This window comes from the organism of the source record quoted next, unplaced genomic scaffold (assembly GCF_019419815.1).
Source record: "Pyrus x bretschneideri cultivar Hongxiangsu unplaced genomic scaffold, Pyrus_bretschneideri_v1 Contig68, whole genome shotgun sequence".
Lineage (NCBI taxonomy): Eukaryota > Viridiplantae > Streptophyta > Magnoliopsida > Rosales > Rosaceae > Pyrus > Pyrus x bretschneideri.
The window spans coordinates 737,403-753,017 of NW_025999807.1; the positions used below are offsets into that span (position 1 = coordinate 737,403).

The following is a 15,615-nucleotide window of genomic DNA, read 5'->3' on the forward strand; positions in this document are numbered from 1 at the left end:
TTAAACTCATGCCATGCATATGTAGTTAAAATGAGCTCTATGGAAAACTGTATATACAGCTTGACTTAATACAAGAATCACTAGCAATAAGCATTTTGGTTTAGCCACGTTAAGTTTTAAGTTTCTTGGAGGAGGTCATGATGCTAATAGAAAATTTCTCTTATAAAATATGTTTTAAGCACGAACATCATTTTGTGCAGTATTTTTAACATTAGCAAACTGAGCAGAATTTTACATCATACGCAAATAAGCAAAGAATATAAGTATTTTAAGCAAATTGGAAGAAAAAACATATCTTATTTGGTAAAAATAAAGAAAATAGTTATTGGCATTCCAAAAATCTTATTATACATTTCAAACCTTCTATATTTAGAAAGAAAAATAATAAAATTTTTAGAATGTCACTAATACTTCGAGAAGCAAATCACTGTTCACATGTGACTTTGAGTTGAGTAATTTTTCGGTGTACCCGGCACACCAAATTTTTTTGGTGTACCCTCACTCATAATGGTGAGGGTGCACCAAAAAAATTTGGTGCACCCTCACTTTTTGTACACCAAAAAAATTCTAATGAGTGAGGGTACACCAAAAAAATTTGGTGTACCCGGTACACCTAAAAATTTTTCGACTTTGAGGCTGCCCGTTCTTCATCTTTTGCTTGCAGAATCCTATACACGTGTTTGCTGGAAGGAGAGAATGATGGAAAACCGGGCTCTTCCATTTGCTTCCAGAACAGATTTCTCAAGCTCTCTCACTCACAAACCGCGAACTCCTAGTCTCCGTCAGAAGGTTCGTCTCTCTTTTTCTCTCACCTTTTTTTTCAATTCGTGATCGAAATTTGTTTGCATGAATGCTGGACTGGTTGTGTTTGGAAAATTTTGCCCTCTATTTGCTGCGATTAATTTTTTTGTTGTTTGATTTGGGAATTCTTGGAAAAATCCAAGCTGAATCCCGTTCTGATTCGTAGAAATTTTATACCCAGAAAAGCTTGGCTCCCGTTCTGATTTGAGGATATTTTAAACCTAGAAAAGCTTGGGTTTCCTGGTGAGTTTCCGACATATTTGCTTTGGGTTTGGTATTTAGGTTCTCTTTTCTTTGTTCGATTTTTTTTGTGATTTTAGTTTTAAATATCTGGATTTTCTTTGGTTTTTATGACGTATCAATCATTTCTCCTTATTCATATTCAAATGTAACGAAGGCTTTGCTGGAAATTGTATGGGTTTGTATTTGGGTTCTCTTTTCTTTGTTCAAATTTTTTGTGATTTTAATTTTAAATATCTAGGTTTTCTTTGGTTTCGTCTTTTAATTTTTATGATGTATCAACCATTTCTCCTCATTTATATTCAAATGTAACGAAGGCTTTGCTGAAAATTGGAATTCGTGGCGCTATTGTATCTGATGTTTGAGGCTTTGGTGCACAAGGTGGTTCAACAGAGAGGACAGGGCGGTATGTTCTTGCTTGGGCATGGATATTTCCTCTTCATTTTAATTAAATCTATAGATATTTTGAAACACTGCCTACCTATTATATCTACCGTTATTTATTTATCATCCTACTCTTTTCTTATATTATCATTTCATAATTTCTTCCTCTTTTTATTACTTTGTTAGGCTCTGCATTTTGTGGAGGCAACTAGCATAGAGATTGTAGTGAGCAAAGACCAGGTATGAAGAGTCTGAGTTATAATTTTAGTTCTATAATGCATTATTTTTGAAGTATTGATGCTCAGGGAAGAAGGGTTGAAAATCACCGATTGAATCCTGCTCTCATCACTTCTTAGGTTGAAGCTGCGGTTGACAAAATAATTGAAGCAGCCAGGACTGGAGAAATATTATTATTTCGTGTTGAAAATGATGCTTACTGACTGAATTCAAACTATAATATTTTTATAAGTTAGCTTATTTTTAGACAATTGTTTAGGTATACAGAATTGTTTAATGGCTTTGTACCTTTCTATTTTGTCACCTATAGATGTTCTAAGAGATACACATACCCCTCCAGGGAGAATCAGAATCATTAGTTTACATTATGTGTCATGTTTGTGATGTGAGATACCACAACCATCTAAAAGTTTTAGTGAAGTTGTATTTTAAGGTCAGGTCGGTAGGACAAGTTGCTATATATATGTATTTATTTATTTTTTAAAACGTTTTTTACTTCGAATTTTATTTTGTGTGATTGCAGAGCAAGGAGAATGTGACCCGATTAGCTCCAAGCTTGCGGTAAACTTTTCTTTTTGCTCAGGGTTATGAGAATTCTAGCAAAAAGAATTAGAAAAACTCCGATTATAATTTTCGGTTTAAAGCTGTTTTTAATTTAGTCCACCATGTTATGTTTGTTAATAGGAACCCAGAAGAGTCTCGAATTCAGTTTCCACTCTCACTGAAAATGAAACTTGGTGCTATTAAGCTATCATCGTGAGCCCTCAGAATTCAGGTAGCCCATGAGTTTTACATTGTTTCTTTCGTTTTATCTACTAATTATTGTTCTATGAATTGTATTCTTCAGTTAAATAATGATTCATCCTCCTTTTCCCATCTCCTTGGTTTTTTCGTTTAGATTTTTCTGTTTGTGTATTATAATTTTTTTAGAATTTTGGTTACTATGCACTTATCAGGGAAGTCAAATCTCATGTGATTTGTACATCCATATTCCTTACAATCTGCATCTCATTATGTGCAATCTTTTGGTGATCAATTCAATTCTCATCTTGAAGCTCTTCCTTCCAGTTATGCAATCTTTGGCCCTCTTTTGCATCTCCGTATATGTGTACAGTAGAATCGTACTGCATGTGTTAATAATCTATAATACATGAACATATTATAGTAACTAAGTTTAGTCCCTTATTTTAGTATTTAACTGGGATGATGATTTCATAATTAAAATTATGCTAATTGTGAAATGTTAGTAATTACACTTAACTCAATCATATCAATCATTTTCAATATGTAGATGTAAGTCCCTTATTAGTGCCATCAAGGGTTAATTAATCCTCATATGCGTAGCAATAATTATTAGTGCCATGTAATGTTCGTGCTTACATGAATGCATTTTCAAATGAATGTTAGTATATTCTTGGGTATGTTATCGACACTATTCTCCAATCCAAGTTCAGCCAGGTACCTACTAACCCATCTCTCAATCTCTTTACATCAATATATTGGTTTTTTCGTTTGCTCATCATATGCTTTGCACAATTACATATTTAAAATTTTCAGAATATATGTATGTATGCTAAATAATAATGGATGAATAATGAATGTTCTGCCAAGTACCATGTTATTACCAATCTTGGTAGATTTACAAAGCATATGAGAGAATTCATGTGAAATTTGCTTTGGTGGCTGAGGTAAAATCAATGAGCTATAAATGTTAATTATTCAAGCTTGGATTTTCTTGGTTGTGGTGTCACATCCTGGCCCGGGGCAGATCACTTCCCGGGCCTAACTCCACCACCGTAGCACGATATTGTCTGCTTTGGGCTTACCATTCCCTCACGGTTTTGTTTTTGGGAACTCACGAGCAACTTCCCAGTGGGTCACCCATCATGGGATTGCTCTAGCCCCTTTCTCGCTTAACTTCGGAGTTCCTACGGAATCCGAAGCCAGTGAGCTCCCAAAAGGCCTCATGCTAGGTAGGGATGAGAATATAGATATAAGTAGGGCTGGAAAAAAATCCCAAAAATCCCAAACCAAACCGAAAAAATCCCGATCCCAAACCAAAAAAATCCCAAACCAAAATTCCCGAAAATTTCGGTATGTCATCCCGAACCAAACCGAAATTTTCGGTATGGGATTCGGTATTACATCTCCATTTTTTCGGTATTCCCATACCGAATAGAAATAAATATTATATATATATATATATTATTTTTTAATTATAAGAGAATTATTTCAACCGTTCATTATTTTAGATTTAATCTGTGCCGTTCATTTGTTTTTAGGTTAGATCCCATTTCAATTTTCACTTCCGTAGCTTGAAGTTGAAACGCAGCCATGAGCCACCAGCTTTCCTTCACCAGAATCAGTGAATCACCACCACCCAGCTTCACAAATCAACACCCAGCCACCGGCGCCACGCCAAAGCATCCTTCACGAATCGTCTCCGACACGATTCCTTCACGAATCGTCTCCGACACGAATCGCTGGACAGAACTCTCCAGCCTTCCTTCACGATTCCTTCACGAATCGTCTCCGACACGGCGACACTTGCGAGTTGCGATCTCTCTCTCTCGGGCAATTTTCCCTCACAGACAGAACTCTCAATCTAGCACTGAGTCTGAGTCTCACTCTCACCCAAATTAGGTAATTAATTTATGCCGTTGGCAATTTTTTTTGTGTGTGTGTTAATAACTTATACATTTCTGAATCTGAAATAGAATACCAGCACCAAGCAGCAGCGTCGACCTCAGACTCGTCACAAGGTTCTTCACATAAATCAGCTCTCATGCTTCTGTAAACGGTGTAGTGCCCACTTCCAGCTCTTCCAAAGTGCTCCACAATGGCAACAAGACGGTAGAGGCAAGTACTTGAAGGAACCACTTTGCAACTCTCAGTCAACTGCAATAGGTATGCACACATTAATAATCAACCTAAAAGCTTTTACTAATCAAACGCCACAAAAAAGATCTAAAAAATGAAAAACAAATACAAGTTTTAGATGCAAAAAATGTTCTTTTATAAGGAAAAGCAAACACAAATTATTTTCAAATCAATCTATATGCAAAAGCAGCAAAGTTTAAGTGCCTGATCTTCTGAGTGCATGTTCATATCTGCATGCATGGTTTTCGAAAACCCTGCTGCTTCGAAAAATCTAGATTCTGCTGGTACATCTTTTGCATTTGCAGTGAATTGAGATACATCTGAAGCTGATTCTTCTGGGTAGATACTTCCTCTCATTAATCCATAGATATGATTCAGCTTTATCTGATCATACTGCATATTGAACTGATTGGGAAAAGTTCTTGCCTTAATGTGTGATAGCAAAGTATGAAACTATGTCAAATTGGCAGATTGGGCAGATGCCATGAAAGTATTGAATAGGCAGATTTATTTTGATTTCTGTTATATATTTTGAGTTATTTTTCTCACAACCATATATTTTCTATGTTGAATGCTCAGATTTTTGAACCATTGACGAGGAGACGCTTTGTATTAATCTCCAGAAACTCGAAAGTTCACGGTTGAGCTTCACCGGTAAGTTTCGAATCCGAAGTCCAAACCTTTTCGTTTCTCAAATTTTCATACTCTGTTTTGTCCAGCTGAAAATGTTAGACGTAAAATTTGTACCAATCATTTCTATTCTCCACAGAAAAATTAAATCTTTACATCTTCTTATTGCTCTTGTGTGCATCAAATTGGTACCTGAGTTATGAATATTAGCCATCCCTTCACACGTCGTAAAGGAGATCGATGTCATTAGCTTTTCGTGGTGAGGTGAGGGAGAGAAGAAATTGTCCGAAAGGCAGGGTTTGTCTAGTCATACTGCATATTGAACTGATTGGGCAGTCCGCAGGGTTTGTCTAGTCGTTAGTCCAAAAGCCCAAAAACATTTCGGGATTCCCGATTTGTCCCGAAATCCCGAAATTATTTCGGGATTCCCGAAAATTGGGATTCCCGAAAATTTGGTTTGGGATTGGTATTGAATTTGGGATTCCCAAAAATTTCGGTTTGGGAATCGGGACAAGGGTTTCGGTATGGGATCCGATACCGAACCACCCCTAGATATAAGGATCACTCCCCTGGGCGATGTGGGATCTCACAATCCACCTCCCTTAGGGGCCCGACGTCCTCATCGGCACACACGCGACCAGGGTTAGGCTCTGATACCAAATTGTCACATCCTGACCCGGGGCGGATCACTTCCCGGGCCTAACTCCACCACCGTAGCACGATATTGTCCGCTTTGGGCTTACCATTCCCTCACGGTTTTGTTTTTGGGAACTCAAGAGCAACTTCCCAGTGGGTCACCCATCATGGGATTGCTCTAGCCCCTTTCTCGCTTAACTTCGGAGTTCCTACGGAATCCGAAGCCAGTAAGCTCCCAAAAGGCCTCGTGCTAGGTAAGGATGAGAATATAGATATAAGGATCACTCCCCTGGGCGATGTGGGATCTCACATGTGGCTTCCTTCATTAACCTCTACAACTGCATCTCTCTTTGCTCTCCCACTTTCTCCGGTACTCTCTTTCTCTTTCTAATCTCTATTGAGTTTCTTTCAATCTGTCAATTTATATAATTTATTCTTTGATGTCATATTTGGTGTGTTTGATTTGGTTTTGTGAATGTCTTCCTAACTTTTCCACTTTGGATTCAAATAATAAGTTCAATGGTTGTGTGCAGAACAGAATACTGATTTTTGAACAAGGCAATTCAAAGCTCGAAAATTTGTATGTTATGCATGAGCTGACTACTCCTCTCCCCCCCCCCCCCACCCCCATCTTTTTCGACTTTGAGCAATTGCAGTGTTTTAGCCCAATTTGCTAAATTTTCTCGTTTATTTTTAAATTAATTATGTATGAATTAACTTGGAAATGTTATATGAATTTGGTATAAACTTGAATAGAACTTACAGAGCAATAGATGCGAAGCCAAAAGCGAGAATGGGTACGAACATGGAATCTCACATTTGTTCATAGTGGTCTTGATGGAACATGGAATCCATATCACCATGCATACTAATTCAAGGTTTATTGTTCTAATTCTTAAGTTAAAATAAATTGTCTTCACTCCAGTTCATGCATTTCTCAACTTCACATGCATGGATGTTGATAAAAAAGAGCTTTAGGAGGGTCATTACTAAACATCTACAAATTCATTAAACCCTCAGGCTTCTAGTTATCAAACTACAGGTAACTACAGATTAGTAGACGTTTAGTAATGACCCTTCTGAAATGTTGGATATATTGTTGATACTATTGATCAATTGAGAATTGGTTTTTTGGGTTTATGAACTTAAATAAAATTCACATTGAACAACTTAGTTCAGATATGATTGGAATTTTAACTTCCAATTTGGTTCCAGTTCATGGCTGATATTGTATATGTTCAATTACCTGGAATTTTCTTGCGAAAATGCCTTTGATTAGGGTTCTAAGATCCGGTTTATAATTCTCTATGTACATGAAGCAAGTTTGTATTACAAATCTTCCTCTGTTGGATTTTGGTATTGTTCCTCAATCAATTTGGGAGATCTGTTTTATTTCTCTGAGTTAAGGGAAAGAATATGCAATTGCATTTAGACGGGTGGAACACAAATACTAATGATGCAGGCACCTGAAGCTATGGTAATTCATATGCAATTTAGGGTGATTTAATTCCAAAGTAATCAAATTATGTTTTTAATTTCCTTTTATTTGAATTTTCATTTCAGCGGTGACATACAAAATAAAGGAGGCGCCATTAACACAGTTATGAACTGGGATATCTTTGGTGGAATAAAACTTCATTATTTTTTAGCTTTGTACAATTGTAAATATAACTCTTTGGGATATAGCCATAGATTTTTAAAAACATTCCCCAAGGAGTACATTCCCAGTTTTGTTAGCATCTAACGCATGGCTGTAATTTTTGTATATAAACACTATTCTTTGACACATTTTTTGAGATTTTCTACATCTTTAACAATGTTTGAAACCCCGCAACAACGTGCGAGTACAGTTGCTAGTCTTATATACTAAACCTCGGTTGGGTGGGTATCGTGGATGACCAGGGGGCAGACGATTTGGCCCTTCATTTTTCCTCCGTTTTCTGCTCTTTCCTCCTTTGTGTAGTCGAGTGCCTATTTTGCCCCTTCCATCCGCATGTCAATCATCTAGCCAGTCTCTGTTTCGGCTATATTCTCAATTTTTCTCTTCGTTTCTGCTGTTGTCTCACAGATCTCTCTTCAATTGTTCTCGAACTCGTCATGTCTCGCTCTCAGTTTTTGGTGCCTCACGGATTCCGGCTAGCTCCGCAGACCATAGAAATGATCATTCATCAGGCCTGTATTTTGATTGCATCCTCTCAGTTTTTGTCTCTGTCTCAGTTTACACCGGCTCACTAATTCCGGCTGCGTCTGTACTCGTCAAACCACAGAAAACACCTGAAGTCAATTTTCTGAAGGTTGTTTTGCTCCTCGGGTTTGCTGCTCAGAAGATCAAATTGTCCAGGTTCGAAACGAAAAAGCTTATTTGCGAATGGATTTCCTCGCTTTTACTGATTATTTTTGTGTTTGATGCATGTTGGTTTTTTTCTTTTTATTAATTTTGGTTGTCTGATTGTAATCTCTGTTCATTTTAGTTAGATTTTCAGGTTTCGTTTTTGTTGTTTTTAGGTTTTTTTGCTCTACTGAAATTACATTTGGTTAAATTTTGTCAATTTCTTTTTGTCTGGCTAGGAAATTCTTACGTTGTTTTTGTGGCTGTTATATGATGGGGTGACAAACTCTGGTTTTTCAATTTTTTGGTTTTGCAGCATTTAACTAATAGGCAAGTACCTTTGAGGTGCAAGGAGAAGAAAGTAAGGTGTGTGAATCACCTAGAAAAAAAGGTGTGACCGTTTGAGACCCAGAAACAGAAACAGTGGTGTTCCAGTCCCTTTGGAGACTGTCGGTGACATCTGTGTAGCCATCAAAGCGTTTACGAACGAGCAGAAGGCTATTGAAAATGGGATTCCGTCTGAGGTAGTGCTTCATATTTGCTAAATTGTTCTTCTTTAGTGATTTGGGTTGACATTGTCAATATGACCTTACTTTTGAATGTTTTTCGGTATAAATTTAGTTTCGAATTTTTGGTTTGCCTCGATGTGTTGGAAAATACATGTATTTGAGAATGTTGGGGACTCACAAATGTTGTAGGCACTGAATTTTGTAAACTGTTTTTTAATTTGGATTCATATTGGGATATTCATGCTTTAAATGATTAATTGGTGATAACCTAGTATAATTATGAATATTGGTATGAACTATATTTATGAAGAATGCAAAATTAAAGTGGTGCTTTGTGATGCAATTTATATCTATAAAAGTTTGATCTCTTCAGTGAGAGGAATCAAGTTCAAACATGTTGAAAGGGAAAGAACAAAGATGCGTTCATACAATCATCTTATTCGGTCATGTATTATAGCATAAACCTGGTGATGTTATTTGATTTGTAACAATGATAATGATGGAATTATTGATCTTTGTTAATAGTATGGGAATTTGCAATCAGCATATTGTCTTTTGCAAGGCTGAACACTAGTTTATTGAGCTAACGTTTTTGGATTTGGTTGGATTTGAAGGAGTTGGAAGAGGAAGATATGGCTAATGGGGAAGAGAAAAGCAGTGACTTCTATGCAGTTTTGGGGTTGGAAAAGAAATGCAGACTCGGAGCTCAGAGAAACTCCATATTTTGTTTTTATTCCTTGCATTCCTTTTCACTTAATTTTAACTATAATTTTACTTTTTCTTGGGTGATTTCATGTATATGATTATATGATTCTTCTCTTTTGCTTAACATGGCATATTTAGTAGTAACTACGCATTTCAGTCATAGAAGTTTCTAACATGGGGATTGGTTAATGGTATGCAACACATAATTTCGAAAAGTTGCAAGGTTTGTTCTTATACTGTACATGAGTTTTCTTTGTAATTTATACATACAATGGTTAATATTTGTAGCTGTGATTGACTTGTCCTACAAGTTTAGACTCAATGCAGGTCTGAACGAAGTGAGGCACTACTTAAAGGAATTGTTTCCAAGACCAAGACCTTCGACTTATTAATACAACCATCATGGGATTCTCGAAACCAAAAGGTACGCCACTGCTTCTGTGTTGATTATAGTGATAATATTAGATTTTGATTAGGCAGCTTGAAGAATTTGGTATTTAGGGTTGTAAGCAATCTGATTTAAATGTTGATTCCGAATTAATGGAGTATTAATAATTGTGAATTAATGATTCAGGGGTAATTCTGAAGTTGGTTCTTCAATTGATGAATGTTAAGGTCCGAGTATATAGCTCATATCAAGAGCCAATATCTGATTAATATTGTTCTACATTTTCTGGCTTTGCTTTTCATCATCAGATGCATAGGAGCGAGAAGATGGAAGACCCCAGTCAAGGTGAACAAATTAACAAATTGCACACAGCCTGACCTTCTTATGCAATAATTAATACAAAAATTAGGGTTTACAAATTTACAATCTTGCTCCAATCAAACGCATACTTTCTATTTTAATTTTCTGTGTGAAATGGTCACTTCTCCCTTACAAAATGGTGTGCCAAAATGCTTGAGAGTCTGGAATTGTGAAAACAAGTCAACTCTCACTAAAAAATGTGCATAATTTTAGTGTTACACAAATGCAAGTTATGTTTTACTTATTCTCTGAACCTTTTACTTCCTTTTAAACTTGAAGGCAGTAAGCCAAGTCCCCAGACTGCTCCAAGCGCTAGGAGGTCATCCTTGAGCAACCTGGCCTGAGGATTTTACCAAAATGGTTGGGCTTCTGAACCTCATTGTATTTCCGTGTATTTTTCTTATTGAATGCGTCCATCTGTGGATTGAAACACGTTCTTTTCTGAATTTTCAAGGCATGAAAATTCAAGCTCGGGCGGTACCCCCATTTCATCTCTCACCCAGCTACGCGATTCATCATCTGCTTTATTTCTCATACAAAAACATTTCTGTAACAATCAACAGTACGTTAAAAAAAATTATAATCTATTCCCTTTTCGTAAACACGTTTTGCTTCAATTAAATTTTTACTAACCTTTCTCTTCAGGGAACTGATTATTGCCAATGTATATCTACAGTTCTGCTTTTCTTCTGCTTTTAGTACATGATTAATTACTTGCATACCCATAAATGGATTCTGTTGGACATCCAAAAGTATTATCAAAGATGTTGTAACCAAAAAAGTATCTGCTCCATAACCCTTGGTTTGACAAAAAGAACACCTTACCAATAAAAAAATTGTTTAATCTATCTTACAACATTCTTATTATTGGTGACATAGATTCAACAATTTTCCGTTTCATGTTGTGTTGTTTTGTTCAATCAAAGGATATCCATAAAATATACCTATGGTTAAAACATCTAGATTCATACTATATGATGTCCATCTTGAACCATCAATGAATAGCTGATAGGAGCATATTTGTGTGACTTATATTTATTAGAGTGTTTTAAGCTATTTTTGTGTGTTTGTAGGTTCAAATGGTAAAAGTGGCAACAAAGGCAATTTGGAGCATTTTACAGCAATTTTGGGCTTGGAATGGATATCACATGCATGGAACGAGGTGAATGGACTTTTTGAAGATCAAAAGAGGTTAGGAATGTGCTAAAGAGTTGAAGAAATTAATTCAAGACATAGAAGATAAGGAATCAACTAAAGAGAAGGAACATTATCCAAAACCTTATCTTATCTGATCCTAACCTTATCCTAATCCTATTCTACCTAAATTCCAGCTGCGAGGGGGAGTTATTTTCATATTAGGACATCTAAAAACCTGATTTCTTGAAGGCCTTACTATTTCCTAAAAGGGTGCCGCATACCTTATCCTTTGTCCCTTGTCCTTCTAGAAACCTTTTACAATACCCCCTTTCTAGAAGCCTAGAAATCTGGCACACCCTGGATCCTTGTCCCTGTTGGTTTGTGCTGTTCAATCCCTTTCCAATACAACCTTTGGAGTGCCAAATCCTCCTCCAAAACTATCTTATGTCGTGTGCCCTCAGCCTATAAATACACCACAATGCTGCACCATTCAGAGGACCACACACAATAGCCTAAAATCAGAAAAACACACATAGTGCTGCAACTTTGCAAGCAAGGAAGGAGAAGAAGAAGCTTGGAGTCGTGCCTACCATCCAAGGCCTTTGGAATGCTTGAGCGTTTCTAAGTGTATTCTATCCTTAGTTTTAGTTCAATGTTTGTTTTAATTTGGTTTTCAGTTATGATAGACATGTGGAACTAATTTCGTTTTAGCTAAAGGTGAATTCAAAGCCATGAACATATATGTGATATGAATTGATTACATCCAGTTATTGTTTCATAGATCGTGAATGCAATTTACTTAATTGTTTGATTGATAACTTATTCTTGTGTGTTGATTAAGGTGGCCCACTGAGTTTGCATGCATGAATTTGATGCTAAAATATAAGGGAGTTTCACCTAATAGTTATGAACTTATGTTTACAAGTAGTAGAGGTTGCTAGTCACGATCGCGTTAAGTTAATTCTTGGCAGAAGTATCATGCAGTTCATAGTTACGAATGCCATGTCAATGCTTATGATTTTCGCAGAACTTAATGAACTTTGATATGTATCTCTATTATGCAGTTCATGTAGGAAACTTGATAAGCATAATTTGGTTGCATCGTTGAGTCCAATTCAATGAATTTAGGAAAATCTGATGGTTAATTTGTGCATTTCACGGTTAACTTGGAGCATTGTCATTTATGGTTTATAGGAAGAATAACTGGAAATCGATTTATATGCATGTGTCATGTGTGGAGAATGACCTTCTAGCTAGTCTTTCGCCCCCTTAATTCACCCAATTTCGTACCCTTTAGTTTGTTTCTACAAGTTTGTTTGTTTAAATCTTAAATTCGTCAAAACAACCCCCCATTTAGTATTCTAAGTCTTTTTAGTTTAATATTCGTCCAAACTTCCCTTTAGTTCCTATTTCGAGTCAATTTAACTTAGTTTGTGTGTTTTGAATCAGTTTAGCTTATTTTGAGTAGTTTAAGTTTAGTTTTCTCTTTTAGTGTAGTTTAGTGATTTAGAGTTTAATTTGTGTAGATTAGCAGCCCTCCTGATCCCCAGCCTAGAACGATCCCTACTTTCATATACTACAACTATCAAAAAGAGGGTTTAAGTTTGTGTGCTATTTTATATCACATCAAATAGCCAAACAATTTGTCATGTGTTTACATCACGTGAAAAGAAGAAACTCTAGTTTATATATTGGTAACAGTCAGTTCCTCTAAAGATGAAAGATGGACATGATGATAATGCCAACAAAAAAAAAATCAAAGTTCCAACAACTCGCCAGATCATACCTTTGTCTACCACAAAGATAAAAAATAATAAGGCATGTCTCATCCATCTCTCAACATTCTCTGTTATCATTATTACAATATTTATATTATTTTTTATTTGCCATTCTTGGCCAATAAATTTGTCTAGCAACTTACTGTGTGCAACTTCCTTTTTTAATTCTCTACACTATGGATTTGTGTCATTTAATAAGGATATAGTACAATTACACCTTTTGTTGTAGTTTTTCAAATGTGTTACAACAATTTTATATCACTAATGATATTCTACATCTCCACCTTGCAAAAATTACAAGGTTCGCTGCCACTCCTCATGATCTGCTTATCTATGATCTAGATAATCTTAACAAACATTATGTAATCCGTGTTTAGCGAAAAAATCTGAACTTAAATAAAAACACAAAACAATTATATAAAAAAAAAACATAGACAAACTAGTTCATGCACAGTTTATGTTACTAACTTGTTTCGACATTTCCATATTCGTTCATTTGATTGAAATATTGTTCTATAACAGGTTTAAACTTTGTTTTTGCACTACCTTATCACAAAATAATTCCACCTTGGACAAATTACAAGGTATGCTGCAACCTGTGCTTTGATAAATTGCATTCAAATTGATACTACTTAAGAATGCATTTGACCAAAATATATGAAAATAAAAATAAAAATAAAAGAATGCATTTGAACATGTTTAGTTTCACGCCAACAACATTGCATGGGCACCATTGCTAGTTTGTTCCAAAATGAAGGTAGCTAACTGTATAGTAGTAATGTTTTATTCATTATTTAACGTTTGCCAAAATTTCAGATTTAGTAGACTTAAATTGTTGAAAAGGATTGCTCTGCCCAAGTTAAAGGGGTTCTCTGTCCAAGTTCCTTTGCGAAACATATGACAGAATATAAAAGGATTGCTCTGCTTGCAATGATGCAAAAAAAAAAAAAAAAAAAAAGGCGATTCTAGTAGCCGAGTCTATACTCCTTTACCATGCTAAGGAGATGGCAAAAACCTATGGCAATTGAAGCTTATTCTTCTACCTAGAATATTATAAGGTTGGAGTCTGAGCTCGTCGCTTTGAAGGGGGTCCAATATCTCTACCCTTACTTCTATGCAGCTTGAGACTGATTGCCAGGAGATCATTAACTTGAAGACTAGGCTTGATGCGATCCAAGTTAAGTATGAAAGTGCAGAGAAGGAGATTGGCTATTACATACCTCAAATTCCAGATCTTGAGTGTGCCATTTCTAAGCTTCGTTCCGTTGCTTACGTGAGGGATGAAGAGTTGATTGCTGCTTCTAATCAAGTGATCCATTTCAAGAAGATCATCGATAGGCTTGACCCTCAAGTGTTGGAACTCCAAGGTGACTGAAGATCAACGAAAGTCTGAAGAAGGAAGTGGATGAGCTGCAGTGCATCCGTGTTGGTCTGCTCAAGGAGAACGAGCAGCTAAAGGGCAAGAAGGCTGGGCTCGAGGCTTCGCTTGTTCAGAGTCATGCCGATTTCTACAAGCTGGGCTATGTAAATCATCTCTTTGGTAGGTTGTCTGACTTTGAGTTTGTTGGGAAAGACTTCAAAACCTTCTCTATTTCTCCGGAAGACTTGCTTACCTTTACTTTTGAGGCTTCCATTAGTGAAGTAGTCGAAGAAGTTGGTACCTAGGCTAGGGCAGCCTGGGGGTGAAGCACTGGATGATGTCGCTGTTGAGAGTGTCGTGGCTGCTGAAGATGTGGCAACTGAGTAGTCATGGATGTCCAAGCTACTGAAGAGTAGTCTTCTAGGTAGTCGTGGGATGTCCAAACTCCTTCGGCCTTTTCTATTTATTTATCAATTTTGCTGGAAAATTTCATAAACTTGCTTCCTTCGCTTCTTTTGTTTACGCCAAACCTTTTACTTTTAGGCCAATGGCAGACGTGCTGCTTTTCTAAAAGTAGATAGGCCTGCATAGCCTATGCAACCATAGGTGTTGGAGTAGAAGTTTTGCAAAGTTGTTAGCCATAGGATCGGCAGCCGTACGCCTTACTTACAGAAGCAAACGAGTCTGCGTGCCTACTTGACTGTTAACCTTGGCTTTCTTCAATCCTTTGAGCTGTGTGGCCTACATCACAACATACTAAAGATTTTTGGGTTATAAAATTCGATAACCTTTCGTATCAAAAGTACGTCGTTGTATGGAATTTCGTAAGCAAAGGTCCGATAGAACTCCTTGCTTTTTATGTAACCAATTTCGTGGGTTATGTAACAAGTATCACAACACTTTAGGAATTAATGTAGATCTAAATGAAGCTTGTCGACCACATAGCATGTCGATAGTGGATAAAGCTCCATATATGCACACTAACTTGTTTAACCCTTCACAAAAATGTGTGGTTTGTATAAGTTTAGCGCGACTTACTGCTTGAAGGGCAAGTCATAAACAGTCTTTTGGAAATCGTAGGCTACCTTAGTGCACATGGTAGCAACTTTAAGGTTCCAAGGCAGCCGTCCATAGGGCGTACTACGTAATGTGCCTCTTTCGTCTATGAGGCTTGGTTCTCCACGGATTAGACCAAAAGACTCAAAAATCTTCAGTTAGCTAAGCCTTGAAAAAGACCAACT

At 36.5% G+C, this 15,615-nt stretch overlaps 1 long non-coding RNA gene across 9 annotated transcripts; it reads left to right on the forward strand.

Annotated features, from left to right (window-relative positions):
- The first annotated feature begins 632 nt into the window (after positions 1 to 632).
- On the forward strand, positions 633 to 11,946 carry LOC103949351. Of its 9 annotated transcripts, none has more exons than XR_007254168.1 (16): positions 633 to 789; positions 983 to 1,044; positions 1,359 to 1,447; positions 1,612 to 1,665; positions 2,186 to 2,223; positions 2,347 to 2,437; positions 3,945 to 4,305; positions 4,380 to 4,569; positions 5,122 to 5,196; positions 7,877 to 8,149; positions 8,454 to 8,661; positions 9,261 to 9,775; positions 9,926 to 10,084; positions 10,379 to 10,459; positions 10,554 to 10,661; positions 11,173 to 11,946. It is a non-coding gene; the product is annotated as an uncharacterized LOC103949351 (long non-coding RNA). The 9 variants fall into 9 exon arrangements; XR_007254169.1 differs by lacking the exon at positions 11,173 to 11,946 and having other exon boundaries at positions 9,261 to 9,574; positions 9,679 to 9,775; positions 10,554 to 10,740; XR_007254175.1 differs by lacking the exon at positions 11,173 to 11,946 and having other exon boundaries at positions 9,261 to 9,574; positions 9,679 to 9,775; positions 10,048 to 10,084; positions 10,554 to 10,740.
- Positions 11,947 to 15,615: the final 3,669 nt, after the last annotated feature.